General features: G+C 29.4%; 1 long non-coding RNA gene across 1 annotated transcript in view; it reads left to right on the top strand.

Moving 5' to 3' along the window:
- LOC122633303 overlaps positions 1-21,537 on the top strand; it is a 56,363-nt gene that overhangs the window by 18,520 nt on the left and 16,306 nt on the right. The gene's annotated exons all lie outside the window — the stretch shown is intronic.

The following is a 21,537-nucleotide window of genomic DNA, read 5'->3' as shown; positions in this document are numbered from 1 at the left end:
TATGAATCACACTTAATTATACTAATAAAATGTGAGTCTCTCACATGTATATTTTTTTGATAGTAGCATGTGTCTTGCAGTGATTCATATCGGTACGAATTTGTTTACAATTAATACATAGAAAATAATAAATACAGTTGACACATATAAGAACTAGTATATGAATTTGCGATAAAAAATAAAATTTTGCTGAATTTTTTCTTAAAAATAATTAATATATTATATTATTTTAATACAAATAATATGAAGTGAACTCTTATAGAGGAAATTATAACAAGATAGCGTTGAGAGAAAAATTTCGTAGATAACGTGGAAACGAACCTGTACTTTGATCTTTATTAAAAATAATATATAATATATGTTCACTCATTATTAATTTTGAGAAAATAATCGACAAGCATATGTATCTATTATCAATATCTATTATCAAACAAAATTATACTGCTAATATGTCCTATCTAGCACAGATCACTATAAAATTCAAGACAGTCATCAGTAGAGGAAATAAATATAAGATTAAATAGAAACATCTTACTAAATTATCAAATAAGGAAAAATGAATAAATTAATTCATTATTTTCGTTTACAACGATACAATAAAAAAAAAAAAACGACCAAAATCATTTTAGCTTCAAACCTGCGATTCCTGATTTACGAATTTTATACACACACATACTTATTTATTTTCTATAAAGATTATATATATATATATTTTTTATATAAAGGTTATATATATATATATATATACATACAATTTTTATTTGAAAACTTAGAATAGTATAAAAATTTGTGTAACAATAAAGTTGTACAAATAATCGCACAGAAATAATAATCATACAATACTATATAACTCCTGCCTAGTAGGTTTAATCTAGGTTTTTGGCCTGATATGAAAAATATATTTTTCTTATATGTCAGTCTTTGTTGCACCTCGATATTTGGTGCATATTGCGCAACTTATAATATATAATTTCTTATTATTATGATATATATAATAATAATAATATTATATTAATATATATTTCTAATTACAATAATCTTAGAGAAAAACCAATGATCAAAAGTTTCTTTTATAATTTCCTGTATCTGTGTTAATGTATAGTATTATTTATTGAATAACTCTAGGGCTTGATATGGCAATTTATACTTTGTTTTAAAAGGTTAATTACACCTTCTAATATTAGTTATGTCCTTGATAAGAATGTTGTATTCAAGTTATGATTTATAAAAAGATATAGCTAATTGTTTAACATAGCCATTAAAGTAGCGTAGATCCGATTCTGAATGTAGTTTCGTGATTCTAGTCAATATTCTTTCAATTATTCTTATTAGTTTGAGACATTTGTTTTTGTCAGATTTTAAAATGTCTGCTGCAATAAATTGATGCTGCATAGATAAGTATTTGTCTCATCATTTTATCTAGTAACATTTTGTTTCGGATTGATAATATTGAATCTTTTGCTATTAGAAGATATATCTTATTTTTTATTGTATTTGCTTTTTTAATAGTTTGATTAATGTGTGTTTTATAAGTAAGTTTAGAATCAAAATGCACTCCTAAATATTTTACAGATTTGTTATATGCATAGATCTTAATAAATTGAAATATTTTAGCGTCATGAAAATTATTTTTGAAATTTTGTATTTTAGTCTTTGTTGCATTAAGTTTGATTTTCCAACAATCATAATATGTTAATAGTAAATCACTACTTGTTTGTACTTCCTTAGCAATAATAGTTGCATGGAACATGCATAAATGGCATGGAATGTGCATAAATGGCAGTATCATTAGCAAAGAATGCAATTTTAGATATAGGAAAGATACTTATATCTTTGATGTGTGTGTGTGTGTGTGTGTGTGTGTGTGTGTGTGTGTACATATATATATTTATATATTAAATAACTTTGGGCTTATTACAGAATCTTTTGGGATACATTTTATTTTATTTTCCGTTTGCTTGATTTACCTCTATTAACTATTACTTTTAAATATTTATTATTTAGATATGAGTAAATTAATATCACTTGGACATGGATATTTATAGTTAATCATTTTGTATATTAATCCGTCAATCCACACCTTGTTAAAAGCTTTTTCGATGTCCAAAAATAGAAGAACAGTTTTATTTCTTTTGTTAAAAATTGTGTTAATATTGTTGACTATTCTTGTTGTCTGCTGGATTGTGTTATGCTTCTCTATAAAATCAAATTCGTAATCTACAATGATTTCTGAAGTTGTTTCATGTCTATTGAGTCTTTTTAGGATAACTTTTTCCATTAATTTACTTATAATTGGCAGTAGATTTATTGGTCTGTAACTTTTTAGATCTATCGACTTTTTCCCTAGTTTATGTATAGCACTGTTCTCCAGTGCTGAGAAAAATATGCAAATTTAAGTGAATGGGTGATGATATACATTAATCGTACAACTGCTTTTTTTGATAACTGTTTAAAAGGTATATTTTGAATTCTATCGTATTCAGGGATTTTCTATGAGGGTAAAGTTTTAGCAATCTGTTTTATTTCGTTTGGTATTGTGATGTACTTGTGACATTCATTTCAAGCTGATTGGCTTAATTAAGTTCTAACTTGTTCTATTATTGTCTCTTATTTTTTGGTATTGTCAGTTAGATTAATGTCATATACCTGCTTAAATTATGATGCTAGAAGATTGGTTTTCTCCTGGCTGATCACAATTTCTTGGTTTCCTTTTGTTAATGTAGAGATGTAATTGCGTTTGGTTTTGAATATTTTTATCATTTTCCCGAGTGAATCGTCATTTGGATTGAATTTAATTAATTTTTGAGTCCATTCCTCATTTCTGTATATTCCTATTGCTGTTCTTATTGATCAGTTTAATCCTGAAATTATGCTTTCGTCTCTATTAATGTTTAGTCTTGTTTACTATTTACTCTTGTTATATTCTTGTTTTTTTGGCATATTTTTTTGTTGTATTTTTTAGTTTTATTAAATCAATGATGTTACTGGATAGTTTGTCTCTAATTTCCCTTTGTGATTTACCTGTATGATTTGTACAGTAACATTTTACATCATATTCGTGAAGCTTTATACTCTTTTTCCTAGTTCATTTATCATATTTTTGATGTGATATTTATTTTTTCATTCAATATTCTTCTGTAGGTCTTCTAGTCTGCAGTAGCATAATCATTCATTTGTCGTGTCATATTATTTCTAGTTGTGGCGCCTGTTGTGAAGAATACTGGATAATGATATGAGTTTAATTCTTGTAATACCGTTAGATCTAGTAATGATGTAACATTTTTGGCAAATCCTATGTCTATGATGGTAGGAATCATTTTGTTTATTGGGTAATGAGTTGGTTTATTTGGAAATAGTTTACTAGTTATTTTTAATAGAATATTTGTAAAGTGTATGACATCTCGTATTGTTTCTGTGACAATTCCAGATTGTATGCCGAGTATTAAAATCCCCTACTAATAAGATTTTATTCTCTGTATTGAATAGTTTGTTTAGATTCTTATAAGTAAAATTATTCACTGGGCTATTATACACTGCTACTATATTAATCCTATTAACTAATAACAATAACTAACTTATACAAATATGTTTGAGATATTATATATCTTTATCTAAGTCTGCTTTCTTAACTGATATATCATATTTGATTAGTATTCCTATACCGTCAGTATTATCTTTATCTTTTCTAATAATCATATAGTTCTTAATTTTTAGTTTTACTTTCTGATTAAGTCTTGTCTCATTAATTAACATTATATCTATATTTAAACTATCTAGGAACTCTATTTTATATCTAAGTCCACTTGCATTCCAAGTATATATGTTTATCATTTGCATATTGAGTCCAATCTGTTAGTAATTTCTAATATGACATGATTTATTTTTACATAGAACTAAATTATTTTTTAAGACTGTAATTTCTACTAGCATTACACTGATATCACAAATTTGTTTAATTTTTCTTATTTCGTTAGTTATCTCCAATAATTCCGATACATTACACTTTTCCGTTGTTGAGTATTAGTTAATAACTTTTTTATCATTTACATACTTTTCTAGTTTGTTCAGTTTTATTATCCACGTCAGAATTGTTAAATGAATCACTGCTCTGTTTTTTGTATCTGTACGAATTGACATGAAATCCTTATGGTCCTTCAAATTGAATTATGTTATTCTTTCTCGAGTTGCTGCTGTTCTCATCTGTGGTCGTGTCAGGGTTCTGCTTAATAATCTTTTGACTCTTTGTATACACTCGATTTTATATACTCGCATATTATTGTGTTGACTGCATAGTTTGCATATTATAATAGAGTATCTTTTGATTTGGTACAATTTCTTATAAGATGATTTCCAGCATATTTCAAACAGACTGGATCAGCAGGACAATTTGTTGTCGTGTGCCTCCCCCTGATATCTGTGACATTGAGAGATCCTTTTCTTGGTGATATAATTTTTCGAAGAGACTTTGGTATGGTACACTTTATCTCTGAGTTGATTAAGTTGAATTTCTATTGACATTGTGACCATAAATGGGACTTTCACTGTATTCTTCATGGATTTGATATCTTATTGAATTTGAACCCTTGTTTCTTCAGCTCCTTGATTATGAGATTTATTTTTATTTCCTTGTGAAGGCTTTTGATTACAAAGGTCATCTGCTTTTGTGATTTTCCAATGTAGGTGTGAAAACTTACATCTGTGTCTTGAAAATATTTCTTCAGTGTATTGAAGTCCCTTTGTGTTGTGAAGATTTCTGTTTCTCTCAAGGGATATTTTATATAGAACTTACCCTGTGTTAGTGAAATTAGCATATTTAACAGTTTTCCGTAGCTTTCTATATGCAACATCAATGAGATAATCTCTTTGTGACTGTTACTGATTTTTTGTTGAATGTTTTTGTTTTATCATTTTCCTCGTGGATCAGTTTTAGTCTCCGTTTCCATTTTTGATTCGTTTTCATTTGATAATACATTAAATTTATTTGAAAGAATTATCCCCTTTCCAGTTCCTTGACGTTTCATTTTCAGGAATTTGCTTTTTGTAATTATTTCTTCACTTCTTTTTCCTTTTAGTATAATGATAATAGAGTTGAAGTTCTGTTTTCCATTGTTTGCCTTGCATAGGAGTTTGACTTTTGACTTTGAGATCAGAATTAACCTCTGTATCTATTTATATTGTTTTTTCAACTCTAATATGAAATATATTATTACTTATATACTATATATACTTATATATACTTATATATACTTATATACTTATTACTATATATACATTACCACTGTTCTGATTAAGTATATTGATACTATCTAACTATCTAAGTAAAAATGCTATGTAGCTTTTTCTTATTCATGAATAATATTCTAGCAATATCATACGACGTACGATATACAGACGACAACAGTCAGATCAATAGGAATTATGAATCTAGATGCTTGCCAATGTTTTACACATTGTTTATAGAATCTCTACGTTTCTAGTCTATAAAATTTAAAAGGAACTACAAATTTTTCAAAATTCCATAATATTTTAGAAACTTAGATCCATTAAGCCTTTTCTTCGACATATATTTCCTTATTTTTACTATAAAATTGTCTGTTCAAAGCTTATTAAAGTGAACGAGTAATTTTTCATACAAGTAACATAAAACGGATTTGTATTTGAAATGGTTTAGAAAATCCGAGCATCAGCTATTTACGCACACAAGCAGGTAATCTCTACTTCACGGAAACAAAATATACACTATTCAAATGTGAACATGAAAATCAGTAGTAGTAGTTTCTCTTTTATCGCAAATTTCGAGAAAAACCACAGTACGAAATTTTTTTTTCGTGAAAAATGTCAAATCAATAAGAAAAGAAGTCTTGATCAACTTTAATGATTAAGGTCTTATTTTAAGACGAAGATTTAATCTAGGAACCTGATTCTTCAAAGTTTTGAAAAAGCTTTTATTTGTGCATAAACTATTCTTGAAAAAATACCATCTTTTAGTAATGATTTTTTTAAATAGTTTTTTCAAAAATTCAAAAAATAGGAATTCTAGATTAAATTTTTATTTCTAAAATGAGACCTTCATAAAAATTGAAAGAATTACGTCTGTTCTCATTGATGGCGTAAACCATTATAAAACCAGAGGTAATAAATAGCTTTAATCGTTCTTCTTTTATATATTTTCCATTAGTAAAAGATTTTCCGTTTTGGCAATTATGTTTAAGACGATAAAACTAACAACGACTAAGGATATAAATATTTCTATTTTTAATTATCTGGATTTATTAGGAGTAAAATTTAAGCTATTTCCATTAAAACCATTCAAATTGACTGATCTTTAAAAAAAATACGTAATGATAGAATGTTTTTATATTTATTGATTTATTACTTTCTTACAAAAGAAATTCCATGTTATGTAGTATATTTTTGGTATTATTAACTCATTTGAGTCCATGATCCTTTAATGATAGTTGGCACATTTTATTACTTATACATCAATAACAACAATCAATATAATAAAGAATATATGCTTTAGTAACAAAAATATTAAAATAAATTTCCATTTTGAAGTTATTTTTATAATATAAAGTAAATTATTAGGTATAAAAAATTATGATTTGTCATTTCTTACAAATGTAATTTTTCTTCTAAGTATATTTTCTGCATATGTATTTTTTACACTTATTACAAATGGTGGTAGTCTTATTATTATTACAATATCTGACACCATTTGTGTAAATAAAGTGAGCTCTTTGAAATGACATTCTCGTGATTCCATCTCTGGTTTTATATTTTCAATAACATTTTCAGTGGCAAGTTTATCTACTAGTTGAAACATAAAATTTTTTCTGGATATCTTTTCAGTTGTTGTTTCCTTATATAAGATCCAAACATTTATGTCAACTAAATTTAAAATATTGAAAAATATTTGAAATGACTATCTTCTTGATCCTGATTTGACTCTATATTTTTTGCCATTTGATCTGCAATGTCGACGCCAAATTTAGTCTCATTATAAGATTCAACCATTTCAGGTAAACCCTTGTTACTTTTTTCAATTCCGACGGATTTATATTTCGAACTCAATACAAAAATTTGCTTCTTCGGCTTATTTTTGTAAATTGTAAGAATAATTCCATTTGATCTATAAAATAATGATGAAAAACGAATCATAATATTCTTCTTTGTTTTACAAATTTTTGGTAGTTCCCTTTTGTTTCCGTATATAGTACCAACCAATGTGGTTCTCTTTGATAGTAATTTAAATGCTAGCGGTAAGCTTATAAAAATGTTGTCATTTGTTATGGTTTCGTAGTATATGATTCAATAAGTTTGAGTAGACAAATTCACTTAGAAATTGTGATATTACTTGTGTTCATCATCCTTTTCTGTAAATATGAAACTTATTTACAATATATTCAGTTTGAATATCAGATATCAGCCAAAATTTAATACTAAATTTGTCGGCTTTATTTGTCAGACTATTTTAAATAAATCTATCTCATACCGTTGATATGAAAGCAAATTTGTCACTTTGTAAATGCTGACTTCCATCACTTTTTTAATCAAAGTGAATAAATTTCAATATTTCGGTAAAATCATTTCTACTCTTGGAAAAGAAATTCAGTTTCTATTTTCTGTTCCATAAATATAACTTTTTTAGGCTATTGTAATAATAAAACTACCTTTTATAGGCTTTCGAACCGCATTAGAAATTATATAATGACGATCTCTCAACGCTTTTCGAGAATACGCAAGTGAAAGCAAAAGTTCTCCAGAGTTCCGATCTTTACTATCTTTATTATGCTTCTTACGAGTTCGAGTCGAGTGGAAAGAGTTATTCAAAAAAAAAAAAAAGAGAGAGAAAAGAAGAACAGGGGAAAGGAAAGGGAACAAAAAGGATAAGAAAAGCAAAAAAAAAAAAAACGAAGAAGAAAGATCGATAGACAAGATATTTTCAGAATAAAAACGAACACGGTCACTTAATCGTGAAATACTATGCATAATTTATATAGTATATACATAATCCTTATGTATATTTTTATATGAAGTCAAAGCTAACAGGAGTAAAGCGTGCATTGTATTTCCGAGGTGGGTTGAATGCATGCATGCACCGCGAATGCATTGTTAACTAATTAAACGCATGGCCCTCAACGAGATGGCGAAACGAAGACACAGAAAAAGAGAGAGAAATACAGTGGAATGTCATTTTTCGAGAACAACAAAGACTAATTTCTTAAAAAGTCCGTACATGTTAGGCCTCCGTTTCTTCGCCAGTGATCATCAAAAGGGACGGCTTTTTTAATATCACTTAGTGCTTATCGGCATTAGGAAAAGGACAATAAAGGGTGAAGCGCGTCACGATATGTCAAGTTTTCCGATACCATCGTTTCAAGCACAGGGATGTTAATAAGATCCGATTGTCTTACTAGTGAGTGCAAATACTTTGATGGGACTGACATTTGATTTCTCTCAAACTATCCGCGAAGGCAATAATGAATTAAGAAAGGGAAATGAAATGAGAGAGGTTTAAGTAAACTTTAAGTACTTGTCTGAAAAGGGCAAGTAATATCCTTATTGGTCGTGGACACGCCAGGATAGTTCGTTCGCTATGCATAAACAATCCCATGTGTAGTCCTTTGTCCTGATGATAGTATGGACCAATGATTGTATCGTCTTGATATTTGAAAAATATGCATTCCATCGCTCGTTTTATCTAGGAGTCTATTTTCACTGTATTTATTTATTGGCTCGACATATTATTGAAAACTACGTGCTTGATTAAAAATGCCTAAGTTTGGACTAAGATGGCAATGTATCTTCTTATCTAAGCGTTTTTTAGCGAGTATCTAACAAGTTCTCAAGGACAGATATTCTGAATACATGGCCCTTAGGAAGAGGAATTTTTGCATTACTGAGAATTATAAAAGAACGCACATGTGCGTCAACACGTCCAATAATCCACTTATTAAACATGCTGTACCAGACATTAATATTGTATCGTATTTGATTATTTGTATTCCTTCTTAAATGAGAATTTTCAGCAGACTATGTGTGTTCATTGTGACGATTAACATTCCATTGTTGATAAGATTTGCTTCATTTATCCATAAAATCTGAAAAATAAAATTTGCATTTTCTTGCATTCATTTGCAATCCATTGCACAGCATTTTCTTTATCTTAAAAAGTACTGATAATAGTTCACACGTTGAATTTCATTCTCAGAATTCAATGTTTGTCGCATGGAAAATCAAAACAGACGATTTTCTGATACTTCAAAATACAATAAACAGAAGATTTTGAAGTACTGCTCGCCCTTGGGCACTGAAAAAATGGAATGCGCGAAAGAATACGTCTAAATGTGTAGAAACATTAAAATAATTCAGCATGTTTGAAATTAAAATAACATCCAAACTAACAACTTTCTGACATAACATTATGAACATGTTTTGTAGAGGGTGAAACACTACATCGATTAATGTATTCAAAATTAAGGTTTTATTTTTTAAAAAAGTGCTATTGCATCTTGCAACTGCACCGATGCTTAAGAATGTATGAAACGTTCATAGAATTAAGTAGCGTTTAATACCATTTAATTTTGTCATTTTTCTCAATCTCCAATCCTTCTGAAGATATAGCTCGGCCCAATTTCGTGGGATATCCTGTATAACGAAGAAAAAGGGAAAATGTCCAACGACATGAATATTTTCTTTGTATTATAATATTTTGATTATTTTCGTTGCATTATAATATCAAATTCTTTCCGGTTTGTAATTATTTTTTGGTCCGAATATATTGTACGCGTAGTGGATAGTAGACAGTAATACGATGCATTCAATTTGTCAAATTTGTTATTTACATTTTAAGTGTAAATAACAAATTTGATGAATATTATTGTCTTTTTCATGCTTGTATTATGATTGATTTTGGCTATCTATTTTTTTGTACTATACCGATCAAAACAATATCATCGTTCAATAAATGTTTCACTAAGGATATTGCAATAAAAAAATTATCTGTTGTTATGAGATGAACAATGTGTCTTCGAAATTAAGTGAACTGTTTTACCACATGGTTTCTTTGTTCTTTTTCACGGTATTTCCAGTTTTTCTCAGATAAATGTTGCAGGAATAGAATATGTTCACATTACACAATGTCATATTTTCCAGAATTGGGAAGGCATATAAACTTTAAGTGAAGATTGTTTTCAAAATTTTACTAATTGTTTTTACTACGGTTCCTTTATTTGATATATTATAACAGCCTCTAATATATAATTTATTAATTTATCATTAACTTTTCTTTATTCCCTGGTTTAACTATTCTCCTGTCAAATCATAAAATCTGATAAACTTTAAAATTTCCTTGAATCTATTTCTGGTCATAACAGCAGTATAAATTTATCTTAGTAAATATCTTGTCAATATTCTATACCACAGAACGCATTAATTTTGACATACTCTATTAGTTTCCATTGTCCCGATTCGTTCGTAGCATAGAATATACTGGTTTCTTGATTCATATATTTGAAAATAATATCCATTATTTCTTTGTTAATATATAGATTATATGTAATATTTTATTGTTTCAATCCTTCACTTTTTTCTGTCAAAGTTTAGAATATTTTGGAAAATTTTGAAACGTTTCAGTGTATTACCGAATCGATGTATTACAGAACATAGGCGTCCAAATACCATCTCATTTCTTGCACTATCTGTATTTTCATCATCAGATTCCTTTATAATAACATCTTTCTCAGAATCTCGTAATTTTAGATCAGCATTATTAAATAAGCCCCTACTTTCTTCATTTTGTATAAATTCTAAGTTGTGTTAAATGCTGCAGCTGATACCGACATTATAGAATTGAGGAATACAACAATAATATAAAAAACCAAAAAACAAGAAATGATGAAAAAATAATAGACGATTCGACAATCTAAATAATTTTTCATAAGAGAAACAATTGCGTCTTCTTCTTTATTTTATTGAATACTGGCAACGAATTAGATAGTCTCAACACATGACAAAACAATAATAACATAAAGTACTGAATGCTCCCACGCGTTATCACTTATTGCTACTAAATATAATCTGAGCCGCCTAATTTGATCACAGTTGGATTAAAATGATCTGGTATTAATTGTACAAACGTTAAATAATTACGTTTCATTTATTAGTAGAAAAAAATGTCTTATAAAACACGCATAACGGTAATAAATACATTTATTGCACTTATTATGAACATTTACTTTATGTAATTTTTATGTAGGCACTGCCAGATTAATTGTAGTTATCTTTTTAAGTAAAACATAGAAAAAGTGAGTTTTTTTAGTTATTGTATCCATTCTGTAATTTATAATTAGATATTAGAAAAAAGAACGAAACATTTATCAGAATTTATGATAAACTTCATCAGAACTTCATTTTATTAAATCTCACAATAGTGTGTTTAAAAGCAGAAGAGGATGAAGCAAAAAAAGTAATTCATAACTCGAACTACTCAATTTACTTTAACAATTGATATTTGTCATTTGTTGTCAACTACCTAACAACTGTTTTTAGTGACTGTTATCATTTACAAGTCTAATTTATTTGTATAATAAAATGCATTCTTTAAAAAAAAAAAAAATCGCATTAAAAGTGATGTTTTTTTCTGAGAATAGTTAATGTATAAAAATAAAGCTTTTTAAAAAATTTTAGAAAGCCATATCCTTGCTTATAGTTTCATTTTTCAAATAAGATTTTATCCATCATAATCGATCAAAAATTATCTCTGGACTCACTATTGACATAAACAGTGATTTTTACTATATTTTCGATTTTTTTCAGAAAAGACCATTTTTCCTATAATGGTGCTAATTAAAATCTGAAGCAACAAAAATGTTCGTACGTTATATTCTTATCCTATAAACATTTTAAACATTTTCCCTCCATATACTCTGTTGAATAACGCATTATACATTTTCGACTGTAATTCTTATTGTCTTATTTTGTATTTAATGTTATATTAATTTTAAATGTTATTAATTAATAGACTTAACAACATCGAAAAAAAAAACAAGTACAGAGCGCGTAAGAATGATCTATGAAAGACGTTATGCCCAAAAATTCCCTCAAAATACCTGAAAGAGTGCTTTATAAAGTTTACGAGAATTTCAAGTGCGTAAAAAAACATTAAAAAATATATTTGCATTAACACCAACATTGTCAGCTACTTAATCATTGCTTGTCAGTAATATTGACAATGCAGTCAATGCATCTACAAATAAGCTCAACTGAACCGAGCATGCCTATATAAATTTCAAGATCAATAGCAATACTTCTTAAGAATTTCGGAAAAAATTTTCAGACAATTAATTCGATTTTTCATGCAGAACTTTGATCGACTGTGATTTGAAAATTATCTCAACAAAATTATCTCAACAAAATTATTCAAAAACACATCACTAATTACTGACTGCAGAATTTCCGGAAATTAATTTGGATATTATGATGGCATATAAATGTTGCATTTAATCTTCAAATTGCGGAGATATCTACACTTTTTCAACATTCAATAGCTTTATATACTCATAAAAATAATCTCATTTTCCTGAATTAGATTTAATACTAGATTAGATCACGCGTTTCCCTACGAGTATCATTTATGTAAATCTGACAACTGCGTCATGTTCATAGGTAATACGAAATTCTCGGATAAATTGTAAATGTTTCTCTCTCAGTAAATTATATCATACATCAGATATAAAAAAATATCAATAGTGATTCAATGTTCATATCAAAAGAAAAAAAATTAGATCAAGCTATTTAACCGATTAGTTACTAAACATAATATTAAGTAGCATAATATCAAAATTGGTTACAATATTTAACGACGATTCTTCTTTACCGTTTTTACGATATTACAATTGATCAACCTTTCTTTGATAATACAGATGATATGGAAACACGAAAAAATGAACTAACTGAAGACATTTCTATCGAAAAAAGTCTTATTAGATAAAATAAACATTCTGTGGAATTTATGCTATTTATCTCGATATTTGATATTTTATATAAATTTATAAAGCCTACAGTTTTCTTTAGTATGGTATAATTTCAAAGCAATCCTCGATGTGCAATCCTGGTTTTCTTGTACGTGTTTCATAGTTATATCCGGACTCTCATCTTTAAACTTTTTTTCAATTAGAATAAATGAAATACTCCTTGTTCCGATCTCTTTGATTTAGTTGTAGAATATGCAATTTTCTGTTTTATTACTCCTCTTTACCTGAGATTGATAGTCTACCATTGTTATGGATACCACTGTTATGGAAATTACCCATCAATTGATCTATCAATTTTCAAACAAAATTTAGATGTCTTATTGTAACGCCTACAAATATATAACTATCCATAGAACAAATTTTTATACCCTAAAAAAATAGTTCTTTCTACCATTTCAGAGATTTCCGTAAAAACGGATAATGTGTACAATATTGGACGATTCTGTCGATGCTGTTCTTATATTTATTATATTTGGTAATTATTATTGGTTTTTGTTTTGTAACTATATCTTCGTAATCTCGTATCTATTGTTACCATTTTTGTCGTGTAATATGTACTTAGTGGATTGTTAATTTACAATAGTTAACAGAGTAAAACTATTTCGTTGAAAATATTCGTGCAAAGAATATCGTCCAGCAAAGATGAAGCGTTACATTACAATCAACGACAAAATTCAACGAATTTTTCTCTATCAAATCATAGACAAATAAAACCAAAGTAATATGCCTTTTAAATAATTATCAGGATTTTTATGTGTTAAACGTAACATTAAACTTGTTACTATGCATTTATATGTGTTAATATGTAATTCTCTCTGTTCGTTTTCTTTTTTATTTTTTATATATAGAAAGTCCCTTCTCCTTCCTATCCAGTTCGCTATGTAACAAGTACGCTCAATGCACAAAAAATGCCCAAAGTGATTAAGATTAAAAATATAAGACCTGTCAATGCAATAAAACGGCTATTGCAGGAACCAAATGAGAGAGATCTTCAAATTTTACGTCCTTCGTTTAAGATTGCTCATTACTTTCGGTCGAAACGTGTGTAACTTCAATGACAGGTATACACAAAATATCTCCGATCTAATGAATTGATTGACTATTATTATCAGAAAAGAAAAATGTATGAAAATGATGTACGTAAGAATTGTATGATTATAAATAATTGGATAAAATATACTGAGTGGAGGAAAGGAAAGATCTACAAAGTATTCCATTTATCTTGTTAAATTATAATATCTTTTATAATATCTCGCGAAAAACTGTATGTTGAATCTTGTAAATTTGAAGAAAAGAAAAAGATAAAGTGATGTTAATATTAGATTGTAGATTTGTCAATATGATCTATAATATTCTTTTGTCTTTTTGGGTTATGACACATTTCATTTGCTTGGCGTTGTTCATTAACTTAAATCGACGATTACAGACAATTTAAGGATGAAATGCCTAAATGTTTATGAATCTCACATTCAAGCATTGTATGTAATACTTCCAAAATCTATTGCTGAATCGGTCCCTAGTATCGACATGATAAACGTTGAATGGTACTTTGCCCATTTCGGTAGGACACAATAAAACCTTCCTACTTTCCTTACCGCTTTTCGGTCAAAATACGAGCGATAGATTTACAGACGACCTTCTTAATCCTCAACTTCATATCTTGGAACCATAGTCCCTTCTTAGAAACGTATAATATTCGAGCGCTTTGTAGTCGATCCAATTGATCCTCTATCAGTGGTAACGGATAAAGATCTTTAATGATTTTGCGGTTCATCTGCCGATCTTGCGGTAATCTATGCAAAAGCGAGTCGAAATTTTTTTTTTCAATTAACATTAATGGATTCACGTAATCCGATAAACATGGTAGTGCGATTCCGTCGCTCGCTTATTTGTGCGTTTCCTTTCTAATCGAGATAATCTCGCTTTTTGATAAACGATGATTGTCCCTCATTTTTTAGTATCATCATTTTTACGTTTTCGTTGCGTTCTTTTTTCGGGACGCATGTTCGGTTATCTTTTCTCACATTTATATTTATTTATACAATATCGATCTTATTTACTTTGCGTATGCAGTCTATCTTAAATATTTCCTGCTTATTGTTATCTACTACCTTGTTCATCCTCCGTTTGTTGATAGAATGCCGCTTCCGTTTATTGTCACTTCGACTATATTAAAAAAGTCGACCTAGATGAGCAATTCGTGTTGCATTAAAATTACGTGTATTCTTATCTGATAAAGATTACCGTCTATTCCCATGTTGGTGCAAAACTCACCTAAGATTTTATTAACATCTGATTCTACGTGTCGAAAGTATATTCCTTTCTTTTGTAAACGGCATCTATCTGAATATATTTGTTGGCACACATTAAATACAAATCCGCTATCTGTACCAATCAAATCTGTTATGTTATGACTGTCTGAAATAATGTCTAAAGTATTTTCCACCTGCATTCCTGGAAACAGCGTTGCTATTCACGGAACTGCCACTTCAGGTTTTTTGGGCACCTTAGCACAATATGATCTTGCTTATCGCACTTGTAGCATGTTACACTTTCGAAATTTGGCGGACAATTCGCATTAATGTGGTTCTCCTTGATACAGCTATAACATCACTTAGGTGTTCGTACTGTTTCTGCAATGTCATCTATGGTTCCTCGCCGTTGCTGCTCTAAATTTCTACCTATTCTCCTCTCCTGTCAGGAGTGTAGCTCGGCTGCGTCCTCGATTTTAGCGTTACTTGCTCGAATGTTTTCAGAAAGTCTGCTGTCTATTGTTCGAAATCGATGTAATCGTGCCAGATCTGATATAAAAATGTCACGTATACTGTCCACGATATAACTAATGATTTCGTCTTTAGTGATTCACCAAAATAATTTTGTGGTAATCGCTAAATGTTTTGTCTCTCTTTCATACTTATCCTTTGAAGTTTTTTCATTTTGTTGTGGAAATAATCGTACATCCATCTTCCATTGACATGTATGTGAACTCAACTCTATAACGAAACCACTTACTTGTTCTTCCCTTTAGCCCTAAGCTAATCAGAAGTTTTGTACTATTTAATTAGTACGTTGTTATGATGAGCCTTATTTGTTTTTCTCAAGTTTCATACACTTCATTATTTTCGTCGGATCGATTCAAAAGGTCTGCGATTATCTGCAAATTTATCTGAGTTGCGTTTATCGCTTCGTTAGCTTGCCGCCTGATTCGTATTACAATCAGCTCCTGCCATCTCCTCAAAAACTCGATCTCTTGCCGAGCAAACGCCAACTTGTACTCCGAAAGTTCTTTTTCTCGCCTTATTAATTCTTTTCTGTCATGTTACGAGAAATTTTTGCAAGCTGTTCCGCCATAGCATCCGGCACATTCGAATCGTCGCTCATCGCTTCTTTTATTGAGCCTTATCGATCCGACTGATCATCTACACACTCGTTAGATCCATTTCTATCACCTTTTGAAACAATTTCCATCATGGTTAATTCTCGTTTTCTCAACAAGTTCTTCAAGCCAGATACCGTAAAGCTATTCACGGTTTTCGCCGTGGAACCCATCTTCATAGAAAAACTAACAATTTGTTGCTCTTCATGTCGGAAGATTCCAGATCACACAGCAGGTTTTCGTGTACATCACATCTTGATCCAATTATATTACTTCGAGGAGTTCACTCAATGATCCTTATTTTAAATCGAATTCTTAATTTCAACAATTACAGACAAGCCTCCAAAATTTATAGGAATTGTGGTATTCAGTAGCAATTAACTTATTCAATTATTCCTGTGGAGAATATATTTTAAGTTCTAGCATTAAGTGAAAATATGTCAGTTAAAAAGCTAATAGAGAAGGATTATGAAATTAATTTTAACAAAGAATGGTGTACAATAAAGAATAAGGATAATGCTTTAGCTAAAGCTGATAAACTAAAGAAATTCAGTAAGATACTTATAGTTAAAAATTGGGATGTGCCTAATAGTCAGCACAATTGCAAAATAGGAAATTACGACGTAGGTATTTCGAAGCAATTAAAAAAATAATATCTAAAGATATAATTAGAGGAATCATGATTATATTGCGGAATAAGTTTTTTATGCACTACATAAAAGTATTAACATACTTATGCCTTAAACGTTAGAAAGCTGCCGTACATAAATTTTTCTTAATTATTTAGGTCTCTTGTCAAATATTAATGAACGTGTAATATCACTGGTATTAACTTTCTAACGTATAAGTTTTGGGCCATAAATATGTTAATACTTTTATGTAAAGTATAAAAATTAACTGATGCGGTCAAAAATATAAGTTTTCATTAAAAAAAAAGGACAATTACATTTTGATACACCAATACACAAAAGTTCATAAAATTATTTTCATACCATGCACCATCTGTTACCATTTAACTTTGACTTATAACATTTTTTTTTTATTTTCAACTATTTAGAAGAAATATCCTGTTCTATTTACGTGGGACAGCCTATATATTGACATGAATTGACGATTATAGTAGATATACAACAATATATTTGCTAGTTCAGAAATCAGATAACAGACAAGATTAAAGATTTCATCCAGCAAGTAAAAACAAGTTCAATAAGATTTCTAAGGTGTTTAAATCAGATAGGAGAAAATATTATTTATGTAAAGAATTGAAGAATTTTTTCAGGAAAGAAGGTCTCAAGAGGCAATATACAGTAAGTTACACTTCAAAATAGAATGGAAGAAAGAAAGAAAGAAAGAATAGGTTGCAGAGAAAAGAATAAGTTTTTAATGAAAATAGCGGAGGTGTCTCTTGATTGATACAGGACTCCAGTACTGGGGTCCAAGTACTGGGGTGAGGCTATTTATTTTACCAACTATTTATAATGAGCTTAACCATCTATAATCCCAATAAAGAGATAGTGTAGTATGGATTCTAATTTCAGAGATATATATATATATATTTTTGGATCTAAGGCATATGCATATATATTTTTAAGGAAAAAATTGAACAATAATGCTAAAGAGTACAGGTTTTTAAGTTTCGATAAGAATTTTAAACGATATCGTCTTTTAGATATCAGTATAGAGAAAATTATTATCAGTTGTGACGTCAGGTTCACGGATTCATTGTATATGTTACCAATTAAGGAAAAGACTTTTTACTGAATAATTCTCTGGAGATAGAGTTCACGAATAAAACTTTGGTTAATACAAAGATAAATGGTGACGATATCAAAGAAAATGAAGAAAACCGAAAAACATCACTGAATACGTCACTGAAGGCAAAATTGAAGAAAGTAAAGAAGACAATGAAGATGGAGGTCATCGTCAAGAGAGATTAAGGACGATCCCGAATCATAAGAACTGAAAATACAAGCAGTATATTCTAATTAACTAAAGTATATTCTTGTAAAGTATATTCTGAATTAAGAGACAGTGAGGAAAATTTTCCTGGACAAGTTTATTGAAGTCCCTTTATTTCGCCATATCAAAGGAGAATACAGATGAATGGCTATTGGCAATGGCTATAGTGAAATCATGTCCATGCTGGGTAAAGATATTTAAAACTTGGTTAAGGAAACTTGAAAAAGATATTTAAAACTTGGTTAAAGGAAAAAATTATTGATTGTCGCATGATATTAATCAACAAATATGGATTAGACGAAAGGAAGGCTAAATTGGTAACCAGAGGTTTTAGCAAAATACTTCGTATAAACTAGCACATCTGTGTTCGATTCATTTGGCCGCGGCCTTGGTTGTTCGCTACGAGATGAACATTAATCAAGTGGATATAACTACCGCTTATTTAAACAGATCACGTGACGAATAAATCTACATGGAGCTATTAGAAAACATATAGAACGTACTAAGGAAAATTACGAAATTAGAAAGAAATAATAATTCCTATTAAGAATACGGCTATAAAAATGCTAAAACAAGTTCAGTTCGGAAATAAAGTATGTAAATTAAAAAAAACAATATACGGATTAAAACAGACAATGCATGCGAGATTAGATAAAAAATTAAAATCTATGAATTTGAATTCATTTTTGTGGTTATTATCATGACAAGGGGAAGGATTTATTGTTAGTTATGTTTTATGTCAATGATATTTTAATATTATTTAAAGATTAAAAAAAAAATTGGGTTGATTGATGAAGTCATGAATAGAATGCAAATGCTTGGACCTTAATATAGAGGCGTTATTATGGATGTCAGCAAAATTTTTAGCTGGTGCATCTATTTCATCAGGATCACATTATTATACTGTAGCAAAGGCGCTACATTCGATGCCAATTTGGATTTGATAATTCTAAATGTTGTTCCAAAAGATTGAGTGATTTTTTGAAAGATTCAAGCTGTTCTATCTAATTTGTATTTCTAAGCTTAGAAATACGAGAGCATATCTAAGCAGGAATATCTCGAAGTAAATCCAAATAGTGTCTCTTCCGCAACAGAAGTCGATTGTGTCTGAGTCTCTTACAATAACGGATAAATTGAATTAATTAATTATACTCGGATAAAATTTAGTGCTTTGGATGCAAGGAGATACTGATTGTGGTTAGCTTTTCTCCCACATACAGGTATAAAAGAGGTGATAAAAGTGATATCTGATAAATTCCGTCATGGCTGGAGAAAGATAGATAATTATCTTCTTCGTGAGAGAGTAATGAAAATCTCTATTTATGTTTTTAATCTGACTAGGATGGCGTGACGTTTCCGAAGATATTAGTACAACAGCTATGCGATCAGAATTAAACTTGTTCACAACCTGTCCATAACCTGGATCTTAATGTCAACTGCTATGTTTGAAATAAAAAAGTTTATCATTGAAGGCGTGATGATTGTCATGTGAAACCAGAGAGATAAATGGTTTAATATCTATTACTCAGCATATGATTACAAATAAATATACTAGCTGCGTTATTGTAATTATTCCAATATGTATACCTCTAATTCCAGTCTTCTCCATGATCTAAGGAGAGCTTATTTTGACTAATTAGTCAATATCGCAGCGAGAGAGGATGATCGAGGGGAAGGAAGAGATTTTTGTTGACTCCCGGTGATCGATGTGAGATGTGACTAGTCTTCAGGACATTGAGCTTTTGTTCGATATATTGCCTCTACATGTAGTGCTGATTGCAGTGAAAATGTTCCTTTAAAGGAATTTTCAGACGTGCCTTATCTGGACCGATTGGGTTTCTTATCCTGATATGCGATTCTTATTTAGTTCAAATTTTCTGTTTGCTTTTTTCCTTTGTTACTACTATGTGTACGTGTATACCTTGTCCTTGGGTAGTAGTCAGTGGCTAGTACTACAATCCATACAATGCTTGCTTACTATTGGCATTAGGTGGTTTATAATACACGATGCAGTTCATAATACAGTGCAGGACAAAATTATAAGACACTTTCCATATTTATATGTTCGTGTATATAAAAAAAGGAAATTATAATGTTATAAAAGAACATTACATTATAAGAAAATACATGCGTTTTTCTACTGTAGATGTTACCATCCCTAGAATAAATGTACGAAATCTTAAGTTCGTATAATATACAACAACAAAAATTAGAGAAAAAAAGTCAATATGAACTAACTTTAGTTGGACAAAATAATAAGACAATAAGACAAAAATTGTCATGTAACCATTAATGACTGAGTCGATAATTAACTTTATGAGACAGAGGATAATGAACATTACTAATACTGAATCGTGTCTTCGCTATGAGGTTGTACAGGTAAGGTAGGCCCATCCTCTATCTGTGGTCCGAATAATTTTCGGGTTCTTTTTCCATATAGATTCTGCTTGAAAATGACCTATCTTTATCATAATATAACCAACCTCTATAGTCATTCTGTAAAATAATAAATGCAGGTACATATATTTTAGCACTTTCAAAAGATTAAGACAATTCTTCTTTGCATCTAATTGAACGAAGTCAGTTTATTGAATATGAATTGTAATACTATACACGTTTTAATATAAGATGTGTTAATTATTTTAATAATCAATTGTATTTTCTAGACTTACAAATATGTGCATATCTGGTACGTGTTTAAAATATAATCTACTGCTATGTTTTACAAAGAGTACACTATGTATCTTGTATTATTTGAAGAACCTTTTTTCTAATATCGGAACTATAATAGATCAAATCAATTGCAAATTAAAGGCTCATATCGCTCACACTGAAATATTCAAAAAATTCTTTCTTTTCTTCCAGCGATAAAATTTTATCCCTATAAAAGAAGTAATATAATAATAGGATACAGGGGAAAATATCCAGTTTTTTTTTCGACCAATATCCTTTAAATTTCTCCAGCTAGGACATTCGATGAATTTAATTTAACAGTTCACTATAACACGACGATACTTAACCCATGGAGAAGCATCGAAATTATCGATCTAAATACAGTATGTGTGATAGTATGGTTTAATGATGCTCATATACTACATAGTAGATCAATAAAATATTTCCTACATAGTCTTCTAGGTTGGTCGAATGAGTATAGTTCTTTTGCAG

The sequence above is a fragment of the Vespula pensylvanica genome, chromosome 12 (genome assembly GCF_014466175.1).
Source record: "Vespula pensylvanica isolate Volc-1 chromosome 12, ASM1446617v1, whole genome shotgun sequence".
In the NCBI taxonomy this organism is placed as follows: Eukaryota; Metazoa; Arthropoda; class Insecta; order Hymenoptera; family Vespidae; genus Vespula; species Vespula pensylvanica.
The sequence above is the reverse complement of the archived record's forward strand: the minus strand, read 5'-3'. Positions and strand labels throughout refer to the sequence as shown.